The sequence below is a fragment of the Hydra viridissima genome, unplaced genomic scaffold (genome assembly GCF_058129835.1).
Source record: "Hydra viridissima isolate aposymbiotic clone 2 unplaced genomic scaffold, HvirCarnegie_v1 scaffold_10, whole genome shotgun sequence".
Lineage (NCBI taxonomy): Eukaryota > Metazoa > Cnidaria > Hydrozoa > Anthoathecata > Hydridae > Hydra > Hydra viridissima.
The window spans coordinates 5,020,034-5,040,990 of NW_028324309.1; the positions used below are offsets into that span (position 1 = coordinate 5,020,034).

The following is a 20,957-nucleotide window of genomic DNA, read 5'->3' on the forward strand; positions in this document are numbered from 1 at the left end:
ATGACCAAATATCTTGCAGCATAACTATGAATAGTATTTACCTGTAATCAATAAACTCTAGACATATTCACTACATCATCTACACCAGAAGCTGGGTTTAAATTTATAGTAGATAAAAGTATTTGTGAGCTGTTTCCAATGATTTGTAATTGATATCTATTATTATTTTTATCTATAGACAAAGTAGGTTGATTTGCAATATTGGATTGTGTAGCATCCAAACAACTAAGGGCTCTGTAAAAAAGTGTGGATATCTTTCTAGTAATATTATTTCTAGAAATAATATTACTAAAAAGATATTATTTCTAGTAACTTAATTCTATACTCAACCCTCTATCAACTTGATATAGACATTCAGTGTTAATGAGTTTATTATCACCTACAATTTCTAATATTAAAACTTTTCATTTATTTATGTATCAAAGTTTTTATTGCTCTGTGAAATAAACTTTTCAAAAATAAAAAGTATCTAATCAATATCTATACTTTTCATTTGTTACTTTATCAATTTGATCTAAAATAATGAATCCATGTGGTTTATTCTAAGCCTTTTTACATAATCTTCTATACTCTATAATTGGCTTGTCTTGACTAACATGGTCAGAGTAGATATAATTTTTTCCTTTTGTGTCTTGCAGAAATAGACAAATAAAGTTTGCATTCTCATGTATGGTTTGTCTTGGAAACTTGAAATAATTCTGCACAAGGTAGATGCAGTTCACATTGCTGTCTTCCACGAGTGTAACAAGCCTCAGATTTATTTTGTTTCTCTGATGATTATCGTCAGAAATGAAAAAACTTTTTATTTTCTGATGATAACTCTCTATGATTTGGAACATCTGAAACAGATACACCTGTTTGAACTATTTCTTCATTGCTATTGAAAAATCTTGTTATTGCTTCTTTTGATTACTTTTCTTCAAAGGCTTTATTTGTAATGCACTAATCTGGCTGAAAAACCTTTTTCCAAAAACCATGGATTGATAAGTAGATTAAGTAGTAGTGTTGTCTTATTGTTATCAGATTTACTATCAATGAGAACTCTAATACTTCTAGGTAATAATGAATTAATTTGTCATTTGTGTAGTTCCATGAATATTGTTTAATGTTCATTTTCTATGTAGATAGAAAAAAGAAAGGTTTACATAAAATGAGAATAAAAGTTGGTGAAATTATGTAAGATAATAAACCATAATCTAAGATTGAGCTTACAAAAGTCACTTAATACTTACATATAAAAAACTTTAGAGGTGTACTTCTATGAGATACATTACTTAAAAAGCCTAGAAAAGTAGTGAGTGGTATTTTCAATTTATACTGTAGTGAAAATATTGAAACATATTAGGTATCTCGATATAAAAAACCAAAAGGAAAGTATTATTTTGATGGCTATAGTTTACCACTTGCTAGCAAGCTTCAAAAGTACATAAGCTATCCAATATATAATATTGCATTAATTATCACAACATAAAATCATCATAAAATTATTAACATGAAATTATTACATAAATTATCACAGCACAGATCAAATTCATCACGGTGATTAGGTATTTTTGGACATTTATGTTTACATATTTTAAAAAAGATGGATGATGAAATGGATATGCTATATATAATTAGCAGAATGATATTGTGCTAATGAATATATTTGCACCAGAAATTGATTCTCTAAAGAAAATAACTATAAACCTAGTAATTGGAGTTACAGTTATGAGACAGAAAAAGTTAAAATAATACAACTGAAAACTTTTAGTAGAAACCTCAAGTAGATTTTAACACCAGAATTTTTGGTGCATTGTTACGCTTGATAACTGGACTTATATCTACACTTTTACCAAAAAATGCAAGAAATGTTTTACCAGAAGATGGAGTTGGTGCTCCATCTGGTCTTGCTAGTGTTTGAAAATTAGAAGTGGACTTGGAGAAGGACTTCTTAAAATCTTAAAAAAGATTATTTTTAAGATTTTAAGAAGTCTTATTTGTATTTATTTATGCAGTATTTGTCAAACTTTATCTCCACATACTGGTTTATATTTATCTCCATATGCTAGGCATTTAATCCATATACTGGACAATTGAAGGTTAATTCGGAAATGGATTTTATACTAGTTATAAAGGTAAAAGAAATAGTTATTGTTCATACTAAATAGTCGAAAAAACCAAATAGTCCTTTTGGCGCTAAACCTCCACTAGAAATGATATAGTGATAATGCTTTTTACTGAAAAAAACTTTTTTTTATTACAAATTCTTATTCATAAAAATATTCATCCTCAAGAAGTAAAAACAAGATAACATCCAAAAACTGTTTTTTGGAAGGCAAATCAGGCTGTAGAAAAGGCTGCTTTAAAGATATTTTTACTTCATGAAAAGTTTATGCTCAAGAAAACATGGCAATACTTACTGGTACAACGATGTACCATTATGTTTTGGTATATCCATATCAAGAGGAATATTGATAAAGTTATTAAAATATTTAAAATAAAGAATGAATTTAAAGTGTGGATTAGCTTGAAATTGGAGATGATATTGTTATCACTATTCAGAACAATTCTGATGCGGATGCAATAATTGAAAATGGCTATACTATTTAAATGTTACATTATTTAGAATAGTACTAAGAGTGCCATGGTGTGAAGTGCTAGCTCATAAAGGAGTATTTTTGTGGAGCGCTAGCTCTAAAAGAGCCAAGTGGCATCACGTTAATAACCTTTTTCATTTATGAAAAGTAGAAATAAGAGAAGTATAAAAATTTTATTAAATGTCACCTCCTAAGGAGCCATGGAGTAGAGTTCTATAAAGTACTTCTCAACAAGGCATTTTTATAATGATGATGCTATTGGATCTGGATACAGATTGCAAATATTACTGAAATTCAATGTTTATTAGAATATGAACAATCCATTAATAAAAAATGTTATAGAATTTCAAATGAAATTAGTAATACTACTCAATACTAACAGCTATACCTATGGGATTAATTGTTGCTGGTATTAGACTATTATCCACTATTGTTGTAGCTCCTGTAGTAGTAGCTATTGAAGCAATAGCTTTAGGTTTAGGATTTTTAAGTATTCTAGGTGTATTTGTAAAGAAAAATATAATTAAAAAAAAAAGAAAACCATGAAATGATAAAAACGTTAGTAGAGGCGAAGCTAAGTGCTACTAATAACACTGTTTAAAATTTCAAATTGCTATTGTGCTAAGTGAAATATTAAAGTAAAGACAGATGATGGAAAAGATAACGTAAAATACACGAATATAGCCGATGAAGATGCTAAAATGTCACTCACTAATAAAGGGAGAGAAGACGCTATTAATGAATGAAAAATAGCATTAGTAGGTGTTTAGAAAATAAAATAAAAGTTTTACAGAACTTTATGTTACATTTGACATAAATTTTGCACTTTATTTAACAAAAAAAAGTGTTAGATATTTTGTAATTAACTTTTCTTAGTTAAAAAAAATGACCTTACTAAAGATTGATGTTGAAAAAGGAGATCATTAAGTCTCAGAATATCTTAAAGTTGAACAAGATCTTAAAGATATGTTTACATATGAAGAATGAAGGAGAGCAGAACACACTAGATTTTTTCACCAAACAGTATAAACTGATCATTAACATATTAGTATCTATAAAGAAAAAGCTATTAATGGTCAAGAGAAAAAGACAAGTTAGCAGAATGTTTTAAATAATAAAATAAAAGCTATGGTGTCTGGGGAAATTCATCATTTGTTTTTCCAAAAGAAAATGGACAAGAAGGAATTGGAGATTGAGCGAAGGCGAATCCGTCGATGCTTACGCGGCCAGTTTGCACCAACTTATGAGGTTGGCAAAAGTTGAAAATGAAGAGTTACTGCACCAAGTGTTTATATTTAGATTGCCAGGTGAAACTTCAAAGCAAGTACGAGTGCAAGTAAAAATATTTGGGATCAACTTGCAGGATGTGTTAAACCACGCAAGAGTGCTTTTGTCGGAACTTTTGTGGAAGTGATTTGGAGAAAAATGCCTCGCGAAGATATCAAAAGTGTACTCCCTCAATAGGATTTAGTATTTTGGGAGCATAGTTCACCACATTTGATGGACACCACTATTGATGGACAATGGAGCGGTGTTTAAATTGAATGAGCTTTCAATATTTAGTGAGAAATGGTGTGTACTAAAAATTTATTGATGTGCAAATAGGTCAATACGAATCGGGATTGTGGAGCGTAACCACTGCACAGTAAAACGTACAATTGTGAGGGCACAGATATGTCCTTTGCAAGTACAATTTTGGTATAACTCAACACCAACAATTGGAACGCAAGTAAACTCTTCACCTGCTTCTCAAAATTTTAAGTAAAAACGGCGTCTACCATTTCAAGGGGACATGAACACTGAAATAACAGGAAATATCAACGCAGGATACAAAAAGCAACAGGATTGGAGAGCAAGTTAACGTTCGTCCTGTTGACACAAAGTGCACCTCAATTTTGAAAATTGGCAATGTAAACAAAATAATCATAAAAACAAGTATTGAAATTGATGGTGTACCAAGAAATGTGCGAGACGTGAGGAAAGTTCCTGCATCAGATTTAAATTAAAAGAAGAAAGTTTCAAGAAAAACTATTAACAACGAAGATAGTGAAAATAATGGTGAAATGGATGATATATGTATCTTTGCGGTCAGGGAAGAGATCAAAGAGGCAGATGTTAACAATGATGAAGAAGATAAATGTAAAAGAAAGAAGATAACAGTATAGGAGATGAAGTATTACGAGTGATCAGACGGTCTACCAGAAAAAGAAGAGTACCAATGTATTTAACTGACTATATAACTTAAGAACTTATTTTTTTTAGGGGGGATGTTTTGCAATAGCTTATTGTTATATTTTATAGTTCTTATGTTGCAACAGTTGCGTAAGAAATAAAGTCTTCAGTAAAATGAGTTAGATACCCAGGTTACTTAACTCATGGAAAAGTAATAAAGATTTGTTTGACGTACCACGCTAATAATCAATAATATGTTGTTTAGCAAAAAGTAATATTTCACATTTGTATAAATTTCAGCTCTTAAAGTCACAGTATGAAGCATTATTAAATTTTATTAAATTTTCTAAAAGTTTTCTGCACCACTTTCTATGAGCATTTTCAACATATCCACCTCTTATAACCATCTTTTTTCACATACTCTAGTCATACCGAATTCTTTACATCCATCCTAATTGGATCATGGTTACATATACTATTCTTATATTTTTTTATAGTAACCTCTAACTTTAAGGTGAATTCAACAAGGTATTGTATAATCACTAAAATGTTTAAACTTGATAATTTGTTGATGGTTGGGCATATGTTTGAGATTAGATAAGGCATGAAAGAACTTTTTTAGGTTAATTTTAAACATAGCTTAATAGTTAAGCATGGTAAAAAAGGGCTAATCCATGCTAAGACTTTTCAAAATTTTTAACCACTAAATGTGTTAATGGTTGAGCATATGGTTAAAAATGGGCAAGTTCCCGCTCTTTACAACTACTTATGTTTTATGAGTAACTAATTAAACCTTTTTTTATTGTTCAAAGAAAACATCTCATCAATATAAATCAAGATCAGCAGAACAATCAGGCAGTTTAATCAAAAAAACATGTTAATTTGAGACAAAAAAATACAGAAAATAAGGAAAAATTTAGACATTCTGAACAAATGAGCTTAGAAAAAAAAAAAATGTTAACATTCTTTTATAAACAATTATGCTTGAATCAAGATTATGTTTGTAATAAATGAAAAAGTACTTTAAATGACTAGGATAGTCCCTTTCCAATACTATGCATCATCATAAAACCATTTTCTTAAGCAAGCATTTTTACTCATTTAAAATTTAGAAAATACTTTTAAAAATTATTTAAAATTATGAAAACGTACCAAAGGAAAGTTGTTTGATAAGAAATGATTGATCTCTATTCTTTTCTGCTAGCAGTTCAGGTATCTGTAATGCCTTATTGATAACATGTTGAGTTGTTTCTTGAAGAAGACATTTCATCACTATACTAAGATCAGCAGAAAACCCCTCTGGTAGCTTTATAGTGAATCCAGCCTTAGTCAATGTTATGTTTACCAGCTCCTTTTTTATTGTAGGTTTGATCGTTTTATCACATTTATTTAACACTTTCCCAATATTAGTTTGAATGAAGATGTTTATACCTCAAAAAAAGTTGAAGGTTAATGTATTAGTAAAATAAAAACTAGAGGCGAAATTATGAAATTGAAAGATTATTAAAGTTTATTAAAAACCTGAATAGAAAAAACACATCTCATGCAAAGAAGTTGTAATTACTAGAAATAATTCAGTCAAACTGTTCAATAGGCTTTTTTTTTAATGTATCATAACAACTTGTCAAGGAGTTTTTTTTTAATTTACTTTAAATTATCAAAAGTTACAAACATTATAAAGCACATGTTATACATATTTTTTTCTTATAATCTACCTGCTGTTGTAATTTAATTTAATTGTTCTTAAATTTTTTTCAAGTGGTACCATGTACTTGCGAGTTCGAATTTGAAACTTGGTAAATTTAAGTTTTCTTACATTTAATTCTTAATACATACAAGAATAATTAAATTAATAATTAACATAAAAGAATAATTAAATTCACAGCTATATTTTTTTTTTCCAAACAATAACAAAAATAAACGTTACTATTATTTGTTTTTAATCACTCAATTACTATTACTTAACTTGTTTTTAATCAATTCAATACTTAAAAAATTAAAGATTGACGAAGTCAATACTCTCTTGAACGTAAACAAGTTTTTCAACATTGTTTACAAGAAGACTTGTTCCTTTGCATGTGACTGTGCCGCCAGACCCAGAAAAGACTTTCTGATGCTGAAGATGAGGCTGGAATGCAAAGAACTTTCCGTGCAAGTTTTGAGAGAAGAGGGTAAGTGTTGGCTATCACTCTTCACCACTCCGTGATCTTTCTGTTTCTTGCCAAAATGTGCTAAGATATGTATATAACTTCATTCAAATGTCAGATTTTTAAGTTTGCCACTCAACTGAGTTGGTTGGATTGATTCGGATATAGAAGTTGATCACTTGAAAAACTGGATCTTCTTCCAAATTAAATGTTGGAAATGATTTTGATAGAATAAGAGTTTCGGATTCTGCAGCCAAATTATGAGCTGCTAAGATCTTAGGTAATCTTATATTATTTCATTTTCTTTAAGAGATGGACTTTAGTGACTGGATTCAGCATGTGTGCCGTTGAATACTCAACCAACTATAGTCCCACTATTGCTTAGTAGAAAAAAAGGTTTTCAAGAAGATTTTTTTGCTAATTCTTTGCAGCCTTGGTTTGAAGCAATGACTTTGGTGATCATTCAATGGATCCTGAACAAAGAAGGAATGATTTTATGAAGTGTAGCTCATTCTTCCCTAATAAAGGTTTACAGGACAGATCTAAATTTGCACTGATATGAACTTTTGTGTGAGTGCCATTTAAAGGTTTTAGGCCCACCAAAAAATCCTGAAATTGAAAATCGTCATTGACGAAATGTGTTATGAGAAACATATAGCCTCCTTCTTGACCACATTTCAGTTTTGAATTCTATGCTGCCAAGTCTTTTAAACGAATTTTTTATCTCTTGAACAATGTCATACAAAAAAGGTAAATTCTGTCTGAATATGTTGTACTTGGCTTGACAGTCATTTTTGGATCCATCAGATCATGAGCCTACCAAATCCTCTCTCTTCAGCTGTGTTAAAGGAAGATTATCCACACAGATGAAGCTGTTATTCCAAATTCAAAACGTATTTGCTTTGGATCACTGAATTCATAAAGAGCTGGTTTTAGGAATGATTCCTTGATTGTTGGTTGATTAGACTTGGCTTTTCTCGTTTTTTACCACTTTGCTGAATTTTCTGCCGGCACATTACTGAATGCTGTTTGTGATCACTCTTGGGAAGTTTCTTTGATAAATGTCACATCATCTTCATTATCTTTGATAAACGCCACATCATTCTTTTTTTGCTTGTCGCTTCTCTTATTTGTTAAACTTCCCGGTAATATTATGGGTTAGGACTTTCCAGATAATTGAATAATGATGATATGGATGAATATGTAAAAATTGTCTTACTTATTTGACAATAATTTTTTTTTTCACCTTTTTTGTCCATCTTTGTGAAGTATTTCCGTGCTGGACTCCTGTTTACAATCACAACAATGGCAGTTCACTGGAGCTGTTCTTTAAGTTAAATAAATAAATAAAACTTTCATTGTAATTTTCAACAATTGGGATTTTTAAATTTGTTTTTGGATAAAATCAAGCAAAAAATCATTACAAAACATTTTGAAAAGTCATGCAGTTAACATGATGTAAACATATTTTATGACGATTCAGTATTGGATTAATATTCTTAAATAGTTTTTGTGTTAGTTAAATAAAATTGTTAAAATTTATAAACTTGATAAGTTTGTGTAACTCGATAAAAATATTTGAGTGAAAATTAAACTTGACAAACTTAAACTCAAATTACTTGAAAAACTTTACTATTTGACAAACTTGTATTGAAAAACTTAAAAAAAACTTAAATGCTCGAGAAACCAAATTTGACGAAGTTGCATGAGCTTAAATAATAATTTAACACGTCGCTCACATTTACTTCCGTTTAAAAATATAAATAAAAAAGAAGGGAGAAAAATACAAGAAACAACAATAGCAAAAAAAAAAACAAAAAAAAAACGAAAATGGATTAACATTCCGAAAAAAGAAACAAGTGCAAGTTATTTTTCAGATAAAATAAAATACCTGGTGGAACAGACTTTTGATCTTTCCCAGCTAATTTTAAGAAACCATCAGAGTCAATCAGGTCAATTGTTGTGTTTGAAACAGAAAATATGCAACTCTCAACCAGATCTTTAATATAGTCAGGACCTTTATATCCCACTAGTGTTTTCAAATATTCACTAAAAATAAAATGGAATTTTTATACAAAGTAAATGTTAAGCCAGCTTTAAAAACTATTAAAAAGAAAAGTCTTACACAATTTGATTAACTTTGTTTAGCTGTACCACAAGAGCAAAAACAATTGGCAATCCTTTGGGTTTGTCCAAAATTAAGTTCACAGTTAGATCTAATGGTTCTTGCTTATACTTAAACTGAGCAAAAAGTTGAAAGTGGTTGTTTGAGGTGTTGTATTGACCTAAAATATAAAAACCACTAAATATGTTTAAAAACTGGGATGAAACAGATAAACAAAGATCCATGAAAATAAAATCAAAACATACACCTTTATTATTATAATATATCTCAGGTGCTATATGTTAATCATTTTCGAAATAACAATTCTCAATATTACTTTTTTTGAGAGAAACAATTTAAGAAATATTAATTACATATTTGGGGATTAGGGTAGATTTAATTCAAATAGTGGAGAGAATTAGGGAAGCTCATACAATAAAACCAAACAAGTTAAAGAAAAAAACTGAAAGCTACACATTCTAATAAATATGGTGAACCGCCATTATCACAAATAAAAATATTTTTAATTTTTGTTGTAAAATATTTAGAACTTGGCTTTTCTGTGTGTTGACTTTTTGATCAAGTTATATCTTTTTTAAAAAGATACAGAAATTTTACTGTAAGGTTTTCAAGTAATATTAAGTGTAAAAGAGTGGAAATGATTAAGCAGTTCATTAACTTACCAAGGAAGCTTGAAGAATACTACCTGAGATAATCTGGAGCAAGTTGCACTCATCTTACCCAATCATTAAATGTTCAATGAAAGACTAATAGAAAAGGAAGGAGGAGGGAAAAGCAATGCGACCCCTTTCCTTTCTTATCAAATAATTTTCTGTATTTCTAAATAATTTAAAGACCAAATTAAATGAAAAAGGGGGTAAAAAATCTTACAGCTGGGCTTTGCAAAACAGGAATCTTTACATACGATAAATTACCAGTAATAACTTGAAAGGCATATTGTAGTGATAGGACAGATACCAGCTTTGGTCCAAAATAGTTAGCAATTCTTGTTAAGATCATTTAAATAAAGCAAGAGATGGTAAGTTAGAAGTTTCCATCCAACCATACCAAGGTTAAATTTCTATTTTTCAAAGCAAGAATTTGTGTGCAGTTGAAATACCCTTAAACGTTAATGCTGAATAAGTAGCATCAGCATTTGAGTTTGATAAAATTTATGAAAAAAAAAAAGGTTTTATCACCATTTGTTAGTTTTTTGTACATTTGTTTATTTAACATTTATGCTGTTTTGAAAGACTCTTATTATGGGGTTGCCTTTCTTTTTGATTAAAACCACTCCAACAAGAAATGTCATTTTGGTCCGATATTTGAATTGAAAAGTTATAATCTATGAGTGATTTATAGTCGTAGTTATTATTAGTATTCGCATCAAAAAAGGTCATGTTTTATGGAAATAGCTTATGTTCTTTTAATTCATTTAAAACGAAGGTGTAATAACGGCCAAAGTTATGACCCCATTTTGCAAAGTTATGACCCCATTTTATATGAACACTTTTAAACTATAATAAAATATTATTAAGAATATCTAAAAAAATCGGTTTAACTTCAAAGGCACCGAAATCGCCGACATAATCAAAACTAATAAAACTATAACTATTAATACTATATCTAAAGTTCCATTCCTTAACAATGCATGTCTCAAATAATGGTTTTTTTAGTATAAATTGATTTTAGTATTTTAAAGTATTATGAAATCTTTCTACAGAACAAGTCTATTTTAAATAATATCAAAAAATTCAATTTCTTTTCTAACTCTTTTTCAGTACATGCTTTGCTTGAAAAAAATTGTTTTTTAACTCCAACTTCAGTAAAAATACAAAAAAAAAAAATTCTTTTTGGATGTAAGCTACTTACCTTTCACAGTTCCACTAATTTTTGCATTTTCAAAAGTTCCAGTAGATAATCCACTTTCTTTTAACTCGGTAAAATCCAAACTCCAACATTTCAAAAATTCTTTTACACTAGTATCTTTTAGAGCTATGCTAATTTTTGCAATAGGACTATCTATGATGAAAAATTAGTTTAAAAAAAAAGATGATCTTAAAAACCAACGATAAAAAGTTGAATAGGCCAATGGGTAAAATTTTATCAGTATGAAAATATTTAAGTTAGAGTTAAAATAATGAAAAATTTAATTCAAATGACAAACTAATGTCAAAAAGCAAACCTAATGAAAATATATAGAAATAAAATGAAAACAAATATTAATCTACAAAAACAAATGATACATGGAAATTCAAACTATAAAAGAAAAAAAGGGATTTTTTTTATCATATAAGTAAATACCTTCCGCATTATAAAATATTTCTGTGTCTAAATTATTTAATTTGCCTTTCATCTTAAAACTAAAATTTTGGTTGGCTCCATTTTTTGACGCTGCGCTACTGGCTGATTGTGATCCTGATGATGTTTCTGAGCCTGTTGCTTGTTGATTTCTGGGAATACCTAATTCAAGATTAATATTTGTTAACTTCAGCATGGTTTGAGTATGTGTGTAAAAACCATCATGTTCTGCTTTAATTTTCACATATGTTTTGTTTACCATCATTGATTGGAAAAGCAATTTTTTGCCCTGAATAAATTCTAAGAGAAAAAAACTGATAAAAAATATTAAAACTTTAAAAGCAAAGAAAAATCAAAATAACAAGATAAATGTTTTACTGTTTAAACTTAAAAAAAACTTTAAAAAACCCACCACAGAATTTTTTTTTTTCATTTTCATTTCCTAAAATTAACTTACAAAGAAATAGAAATGTTATATAAATGTTATATAAATTATAGAAATGTTAATTATATATTTATTTGTTATTATTTATTGTTCTTGTACTTGTTATAACAAATTTTATAATAAAAGATAATTATGCTTCGTTATTTAGTCTTCTTTTCTTTCTTTTTTTTTTATGATACGCAATAATAAAAATCTAAATAAAAAAAATAAAAGTAATTTCTTGTTTTAATAGGTCATTTTTACGCATTTAAAATAAAAAACTTTTTCAATCTTGTACTGTTACATGGTATATATCACTCTAGTATACTACACCAACTACTTGTCAGAAAGATTTTTATGTAAAATTTAGAAAGGTTTCGAAATATTTTAATAGTTTCCTTAAAACACTATTTCGTTTGAAGTTGAAGAGTGTATGTGTGCTGTGAGAAAAGATTAGGGTTATAATGATACATACAAGAACATTAACAGTAAAATGCGTAGAAATGAATGATAAAAGCTGAATTCAAAACAAATATTTAAAATTCAATCACCTGAAGAGAGAGCATCAATGTCAAAATTCTCAAAATATTTTGAAATAACCATGCCAATGTTAACTGCCCGACCGCAATGCCTTCCAGCAGTAATTTCAAAACTATGTTTTTCCTTTTCTTTAATTAAAAGTGTGCACCTATCGTATAATTGAAGTTCTCTTGGTTTCCCATTTTGAATGGCTATAAATGAATTTTTTACAGCCTAAATACCATCAAAAGTGCACAAAATAAGTAAAATAAAAGGTTTTGAGAAATAAAAAAGTTAGATGTTATAAATACAACACTTCTATTAGTGCTTTAGGTATATCATTGATCTTTAACAATTGACATTAAAATCTTTTATTCAATTAGCTTTTTATTTCATCCAAAAAAAGGATTATATCAATAACTTTTAACAAAAAGTGACTACTAATATATTACTAATAACTATTGCGATGTTATTTTAGTAATCTTTTGTTAGTTGAGCAACTTGGATATTGCAAAAAAAAAATTTTTTTTTAAACTATGACTTTCTAAAATATAAAATAACGGCGATCATGTGGACCACGTGGTCATAAGTTCTCGGAAATCATCATGATTGTTTCAAGAAGATTTCAAAAAGAATAGTTTCAAGAAGATTACTATTAAGCATCGGCATTTAGTTTTACTATTGATAACGAAAAAAAACGATTAAAGTGAAAATTTGGAAATCTTTCTTTTATGATGTCTTTTTTTAATGTCTTTTGTGAAACCATTTATTATTCATACGTATTTTTGAAAAAAATATTACGCGAATTTATTGTCTGAAAGATTGAAATGTTATATATAAAATTATACGTTCTGTGAAGTTATCAATATTTTCTTCCACGCTCTTTGTAGGTCTATATGTAAAATTTGTTTAAGTGCGATTTATTTCTAGCAATTGATATAGAGGGATTTACTTTATTCGTTATTATTTGATATTAACGGAAAAACAAACTGCACATACTTAACTAGAATAGGGGATAAAGCGCCCTTTTTCAAAAGATAAAATGTAAGTTTGATGGATTTCTCAAATCGTTTAAATAAATGTGATGCTGAAGTTATAATTAAAAACGATTAAAAATTAAGTAGATAGTTTATTGTTATTTTTGTCACTGGAGAAACCACTTATATCGTGCGGGAAGTTTCTAATGTAAAATGAAATCAAGTTACAAACTTACATTATGTGCTGTAGATCAATTTCATATTTTTGAAAACTTTTACAAAACTTATGAACTGCTTGTTTTTGGATTTTTTGATGAAACGATCCTAAATTAACGCAGCAAAATTGCATCATCCCTCCTATCCATAGAGGTTTATAAAATTTTGTCACTATTTCAGGTATATTTTCATATTTCCCATACTTTGTTAAATGGAAATAAACTAAGCTCAAGTTAAAATGAATTTTTTTTAAAATAGAAATGTGAAACGAGGAAAAGTGAATGGTTAAGTCCGTAATATTTCTAGAGTCTGTAAAATTAATCAAATTTTACCTTAATTGATCTTATTTTGAGAAAAAGTCAACTTTTTTGAATTGAGATAGTTTTGAAAAAATGCTTCTTTACCTTGGAAAAGATCAAGTATTAAGTTTTTGTCAGTACTTCGTGCTGATAGGGCGTCTGATTCTTGAATGTCGAGGCTCTCAATCGGAATAAATCTACCACTAACGCCTGCATAATCAAGATCATCTTTAAAATAATTATGTGCTTCATTGTACGTCACGCAGATGACGAAAAAGAGAATGAAACCAATCATCTTTTGGTTTTAACTAAAACAACAAATGAGTTTTAAGAAGGAGAAGTTAACTGAGCAGTTTCTATTCAATTTAGTTGAATGTTTATAATGACGAGACCGTTGGTCGAAAGAGGGGCGTTCCTTGTGTAAAAATAAATAAACCCTTCAAGAACTACTAAAACTATACGCGAAAGAAATGAATAACCAAAGTAAAATAAATAAATTAGAAGAATTAAAAAGAATTAAAAGAAATGTTTACTCAGACAATATTGAAGATGATATGGCAAACAAAATTACTTATAAATTGTAATTAAAGGATGTCGGGTGATTTAGAAACCATTTAAATTGTTTTTCAGATTTTGGCGCCTAACTTGTTTACTGTTATTTATTTGTTTACCATTCTCTATATTTTTTGCCATACTTTTTTTTTAATACACTATATTTACTATACTTAAAAATGCCATTTTTTGTGAATCATTCAACGCTCATTTTGGAAATAGTTCTTTTTGCTTATCTTTTTCCGTTCAAAGTAACCACTATTTGAGGTAAAGGATCAAAAATAGGGTCGAAATAATTCCCTGCGTTCCGTATTCGATGAATTACAGTTCAAAACGGTATGCGGGTAGTGCAAAGAATTTTCTCTGCCAACTTATACGAATGAACTAACTGTTATCATCTTGCAAATAATAGGCAGTTGATCATTTTTCCGTTGCCGATCAAACTTCAGTATTTCAGTAGTTCAAACTGAAGTGCTTGTAGATGCTGAGAATATCTAACAAAAGCTTACATTAAAATAAAATACCTTGCAATAGGTGATTGTAAGAAAGGAAAAAAAAAAGAAATTTTAAACGTAAGTTTCCATTTTTACTCGGCTTCAACATATTACCTATCGAGCGATGAAAAGCGCAAGCCAGCCGAAATACACAAAAAAAAACAACGCAAAAATGATATCCTAAAATTTTGTTCCTCACCTTGTCATATTATTCCTTAGGCTAAAAGTTTTATTCATTAAATCATTTTTTCAAGTAAGAATAAAGTTCTTCCGAAGATTATGTTAATGCACGGTACATTAGCAAAATCATTCAAAATACCCGAGTTTAGACAAAGAATGACACAAAAAAGTAACAAAGGTTTAATTTAAAGAAAGTAAACAAACTACAGACTTCGATAAACGAGTATATTTTCTGTCAATATAGCAGGTCATGATAACTTGCGAGCGCTCCGGTTGAGCAACCAGGAACAACTCGTAAAACACACAAAACTCAATTTAAATTTTTTAGAGGAAGCTTTTTTACCAATCACATTGCGCAGTTATTTCTTAAAAATATATGTTTTTTTAACAATTTTTTTGTGCAGTCATTTGCTCATATGGAATATATCTAAAATTTATTCTTATATAAAGTAAAAAGAAATTGAATTATGAAATAGAAAAATAAATCAATTAATAATTTAATCAAAGAAAAATTAAGCCACTTAAGTAGAGCACTTTTGAATTAGGCATTTATTGCCTTACACTTACTAATAAAAACAAAGTATATCTAAATATAAATTAGGTTTATCTTAAACTTGAAAGTAGGAAATGCAATTGGAATTAGAAAAGCGAAAGCAGTCTACTAGTAACTTTTTGTATTGGATTTTTATCACTTAAACTTAAACTTTACTAAAGGAGAATGCAACCATTAGATGTAACCAAGGTTTCCTCACACCGAACACATTAAATATTTTCAAAGAATCTAATTAAACTTTTAATCTGGTATCACGCTATATACAGCTAATAATCATAGGCGTAGAGTTTTAGTTTCCCCGGATGGGGCATAAACTGCTTTGTAGGAGTCAAAAATCTATAGTAAGAAATAAAAAGTTGTTTCAATGGGCATAAAAATGTAATAAATTTTCTCGAGTAAAATGTGTTCATGCGTTTGGAGGCACGCACTATAAACTCATCGATCAAATGATCAAGATCAAGAGTGTAGGCAATATCGCGATGGCAATTTAAAATAGCGAGATAATTCAATCGCTCCTGAGACATTGTAGAACGCTAATAAGTCTGAAGCCTACGAAGACAAGAAAAAGAGCGCTCGCACGTACATTAGGTGACAGGCATACATAGTAAAATTTTTACCAGCTTTCCAAGTCCCGTTATAACACAATCCAGAGATGCATAGAAAAGCTGGCGGTAGTGGTCCTCTGGAGTCGTATCAAAGTATGGAACTCCACTACCAGTAAGTTTTGATGCAACTTTACGTTTCCGTGGTATCTCTGGATTTTCAAGTAAACTACATTCTGCAGCTACAAAGGCTGCATCCCATAAGACTTTGAAGCGAGTATCACCCCGGGCTTCTTTTAACACCTCCTTAAGCGTGTTAATTGTATTTCTTGCTTTGCAAAAATTAAGCTGCATGCCTAAAATAATTTTCAATAAACATTTAACATTATAATTTACTTAAAATAATAATATTAAAAAAAAAAAAAACGCTATGAAATGAAGCAATATTTACCTTGGAGTGCTGTATTAGCATCCTCGACTATCATAAAGATCATGCGCAAAATTTCCAATTTGAAAAATATGTCAAACTTACAAAAAGATTCCAGATAACCCGCTGCTTCTGACTTATTTTTGGCTGAATTATCAGAATGATTTTCAAAATCCTCTAACCAGTTAATAATGGCGGAATTTTACTCTTAATAGATATAATGGACGGTTTTCTAAGGATCCCTCGAGTGGGGCAAAATGGCCGCAGCGATGTTCCGCTTTCTACATCTTCTACATTTCGAAATTTATTGAAACATGCCAATCATTTTGGAGATCCACGGGCAAATGCAATGAATAATTGCACTAAATTCATAATATTCCTGATCTCTTTTTGATTTTCAACAGAATCTTGTGCTACCAAGTTGAGATTATGAGCGCGGCAGTGCACCTAAATTGCCCGCTCTTCTTTCTCCCCTCTATAAAGTCTGCATCCATAGATACTTCCAGACATCTTAGACGATCCGTCAAAACATTGGCCCCGACAATTTTGAATCAACAGGCTAAATCGACACAAAACGTCCATCAAACAATTTAACAAAGTTACGCTCTTGATGTTCCCGGTTTGGTAAAATCCTACAAAAAGCTCCTCAATTTTAAACTTTCATTAACACTCCGAATGCAGATCGAAACTTGTTCTTTCGCGGACATATCCAATGTTTCATTGGCCATCAAACTATAGAATTGTGATTTCCTTATACTTTCGCATAGCTTACAAGGCATTGCATGAGCAAACTCTTGTAGTATCTCGTTTTCTATTTCAGGCGAGAGCCACTTTTGCTTTTCAGGACAATTCAACCATTTCTTCAGTTCCAGAGAATCGTCTGCTCGTAGTTTGAGTAGCATGCAAAAGTTTGAATTATTTTCAATCTTTCCACGAATAGCAAGGTCTTTAGTTATCTAGTAAATAAATTATTTAACAAAATTGAGGAATTACCGAATAAAGAAGTGATATTTTTGATAAAGCCGTACGATTATCCATCATTTCTTTATTTTGGTGATAATTAAGCTGTTGGATAACGGTCGATTCAGTGTTGCTGAGGTGATCATACTAACAGACGCCCTATGGAGTGCAGATCGCTCGTGAGAACCAAAAATTTGTAACGCTTTCTTCCAATTAGAAAATCCGTTTATAATAAAAGCTTCATACGAATCTTTTTCTCTTGAACTACGAGGTAAAGGTATTTTCACTTGGGTAGCTTTGATGCAGGTAGAACAAAAAACCTTTTCTTTCTCGCGGTCATGTAAAACTCATTTATATTTTTTATTCCAGCTTTGTTTAAATTTTCTTCCCTTTTTTGATGACTCTCTTGTAAAAGACGGCGATTTAACAGCAGCGGTTAAATCAGTTGCATCATCTGACTGAACAAATGATACCCAGTGGGTATGCATCGTCCGCAAGACGTCCCACGGACAACCCAAGGACGTCTGGACGTCTTATGGACGTCCTACGGACGCCGCGCGGACGATGCATGCCCACTGGGTAAACTTTCATGAGTGTTATCTTCGAAGTTATTAGCATCTTGAGATTCAGAAAATAATGCAACTGTTTCCATTTGATTTTCTTTTTTTGAAAAGTATTCACAAATCTTCTTCATTCTACAATGTCGTACAACTTATTACAACTTATACAACTATTAACCTACTTAAAAGTCAATGTACTGTTGAACAATTAAAAAATTTCTTCAACAACTTATTTTTTTTTAATACAAATTATTTTTAATTTAAAACTTTTAAATAATTAATACAAATAATACTGGCAAAGTTTAACTCACACAAGTCTTTAGTTTAAGTAGTTCCGTTAATTTGCTTTTTGTTGCATTTTTACCGATCTCAAACTCCCTTGAGACTCATCAGAAGCGTGAAATTTCTGAAATCCGAAAAATAATATGAACTTTTGAAAGCTTAAACTTTTGAAAATCACCATAGGTATTTGCGGAAATATTACAATCGTTTTTAAATTGTTATATTTGTTGATGTTTAAGTATATTATGGTTTTTATTTTTTAAATATTTTTGAAAGCTTAGAGAACTTTCCCGGGTGGGGCAAAGCCCTAGCGACAAATTTTCGGATGGGACTCGAGCCCCCGAGCCCCAGCGCGTTCTACGCCTATCCTAATAATAGTGCCACATTTAAATTTTAACTGTAATTTTTTTCTTTTAAAGTAATTTTTAGAGGCTCCTTAGTTATAGTGGAATTAACAAAAAAAAATGACTCCAAAAATAAAATGCAGACTTTAAAGTTCCCAAATATTTTATTTAGATAGAAAAACATTCAATGTCATTAGTGAGTTACAGCATTAGCAATAAAAGCTAGCTATTGTCCATGTTGGTACGTAGAAGGGTGTAAGTAATTTGTTCATTTTACATGGTTTCATCCTAACCGTTATAATGTTTTCATTGGTATTCTATTCTTCAACGTTACTTGCTACGTTAAAACTTCAGCGTCAAGCACAAAAGAGCTGTTTCAAAAAAACGAATTTCTGCGAGGTCTTCTTTTCACAAAATCGGTGAAGATAAAAAAAATTATATTTACAGACGAAAGGTTATTTCACTGGGTGAAAAGTTCAATTTAAAATTTTCATAAAAGAAAGTTAGTAAACAACATCCCTTGTCTAAAGATGCGTAATCATATGATTTGATACTGATTTGTTAGATTTTCCTATAGTAATGCTGATTACATTTAGACTTCAAAATTTGATCAAAAACTAGATTGCAATGCCTTTTTGGCGACATTTAGCAATAAACATTGTAAGACAACACCAAAGTATTCAAATCGTGATTATCGATTAGAAATGAAGAGAATATATTGATATATCATTCAATAATATAATTACACAATATTTAGCTTTACATGATTGAGACCAATTTTTAAAGTTTGAATCCATTGAAAATTTAAAAAATAAGCATGAAAACAAAATTGAAGAAAGATCGGCAACCCAATGAGATATTAAAAATAATGCTCACAACCTGAGAAATTTCTGCGTAAGCAAATCTGGACTACAGCACCCATCTTGGTTTTCGCAAAACACAACCGTCATTTTACTAGCATGTATATTGTGAGGAGGGAGAACTAAAATAAAAACGACAATCGATAAAAAAAACATACACAAGATGATTCACCAATTCTTCACATAAGTAAACGATAAACCGTAAGAAAAACTAAATACAACTGGGAAAAAACGCAAACGCGAAGACTCGTAAATAATAAAGTGACAATTAGAAAAGTCAAAAACAACGACCAGAAAAGACTTATAGACGATGATTCACCGATATATCACGTAAGTAAACGATAAAACGGAAAGAAGAAAAGTTAAAAACAACTGAGAAAAGACTTAAACACGAAGACTCATCAACCTGCGATATAAATAAATGAAAAGATATCGAAACTGGAAAACAAACAAAAAAACTATAAAAGCTCAAAAAAAGAGAGTCTAACAGAGTTGGGAGAAGAGTTTTAAAAGGAGAAGGAAGACGTAATTTTAAAGAGAAAATTTTAAGAAAGTTTATGAAGAATTTTAAAAAGAGAGAGAACTTTGTGATAAGAAGAGTACTTTGATGAACAAGCAGTTTTACAAGCAGTTTAATAAGTAGTTGAATAAAAGAAGAAAAGAAGATTTTAATATTGAATGTTGGAGAATAACCAAAAGATTTAATTAAAGAAGAGATATTTGAAATAAAAGAAGATATAAAAGAAAGAGGAGTAATTGATATAAACAGTATTGAACATTGCAAGAAGCTTAAGAAAATATTATTTGTATTATATAAAAGTTAAAAATTATAAGAGTGGTAACCATTACACATTAATAGAATATTTGTTAAGTTTTACTATATTACAGAATATACTGAGAACGGCGAATATAAGTTTAGCCCTTTTAGATTAAACCTTGCTCATTCCTAACCAAACTATTCCCCAAATCTCGCCCTTTCCTAACCAAGTACTCCCCAGATTATCAAACTCGTTCCCAACCTCCATATACCCAAACCTTCCCCTTACCTTTCATTAACTAGATAAGAAACAAAATTAAATAAATAACTGACATTAAAAACGCCACCCTCACAATATTGTGAAATTATTGTTGACTATTAATTGTTACTAATAAATTAGATCAATATTCATCACCAGTTAATGACAAATACTTGTTTGTTTTCAACTACCGAAACAACATCTTGTGAAAACTTTTAACAAATGTAGATAATTCTTATATAGTTTTAGGTGCTGAAAACCTTAATGCGTGAATTCTTTGTATCACCTACAGTTCTCTTACATTATGACCTCAAGTCTGTTTTAAAATATAGATAAAAAAATTAAAATCAAAATGAACTCTTTACATATTAACACGGCACATATATTTTAAACCATATATAAGCTGCTTAATTGATCACCCAGATTTTCTTCATTTGATAAGAATACAA

At 29.7% G+C, this 20,957-nt stretch overlaps 1 pseudogene across 1 annotated transcript in view; it reads right to left on the minus strand.

The window, feature by feature from the left end:
- LOC149882745 (uncharacterized) overlaps positions 1–15,125 on the minus strand; it is a 32,484-nt pseudogene extending 17,359 nt beyond the window's left edge. Inside the window, exons 1-8 of the transcript XR_016456575.1 lie at positions 14,984–15,125; positions 13,844–14,046; positions 12,279–12,458; positions 11,307–11,603; positions 10,875–11,024; positions 9,024–9,183; positions 8,790–8,947; positions 5,904–6,182 (exon numbers count right to left, since the gene is read on the minus strand). The product of XR_016456575.1 is annotated as an uncharacterized LOC149882745 (transcript). The remainder of the gene's footprint in view (positions 1–5,903; positions 6,183–8,789; positions 8,948–9,023; positions 9,184–10,874; positions 11,025–11,306; positions 11,604–12,278; positions 12,459–13,843; positions 14,047–14,983) is intronic.
- Positions 15,126–20,957: the final 5,832 nt, after the last annotated feature.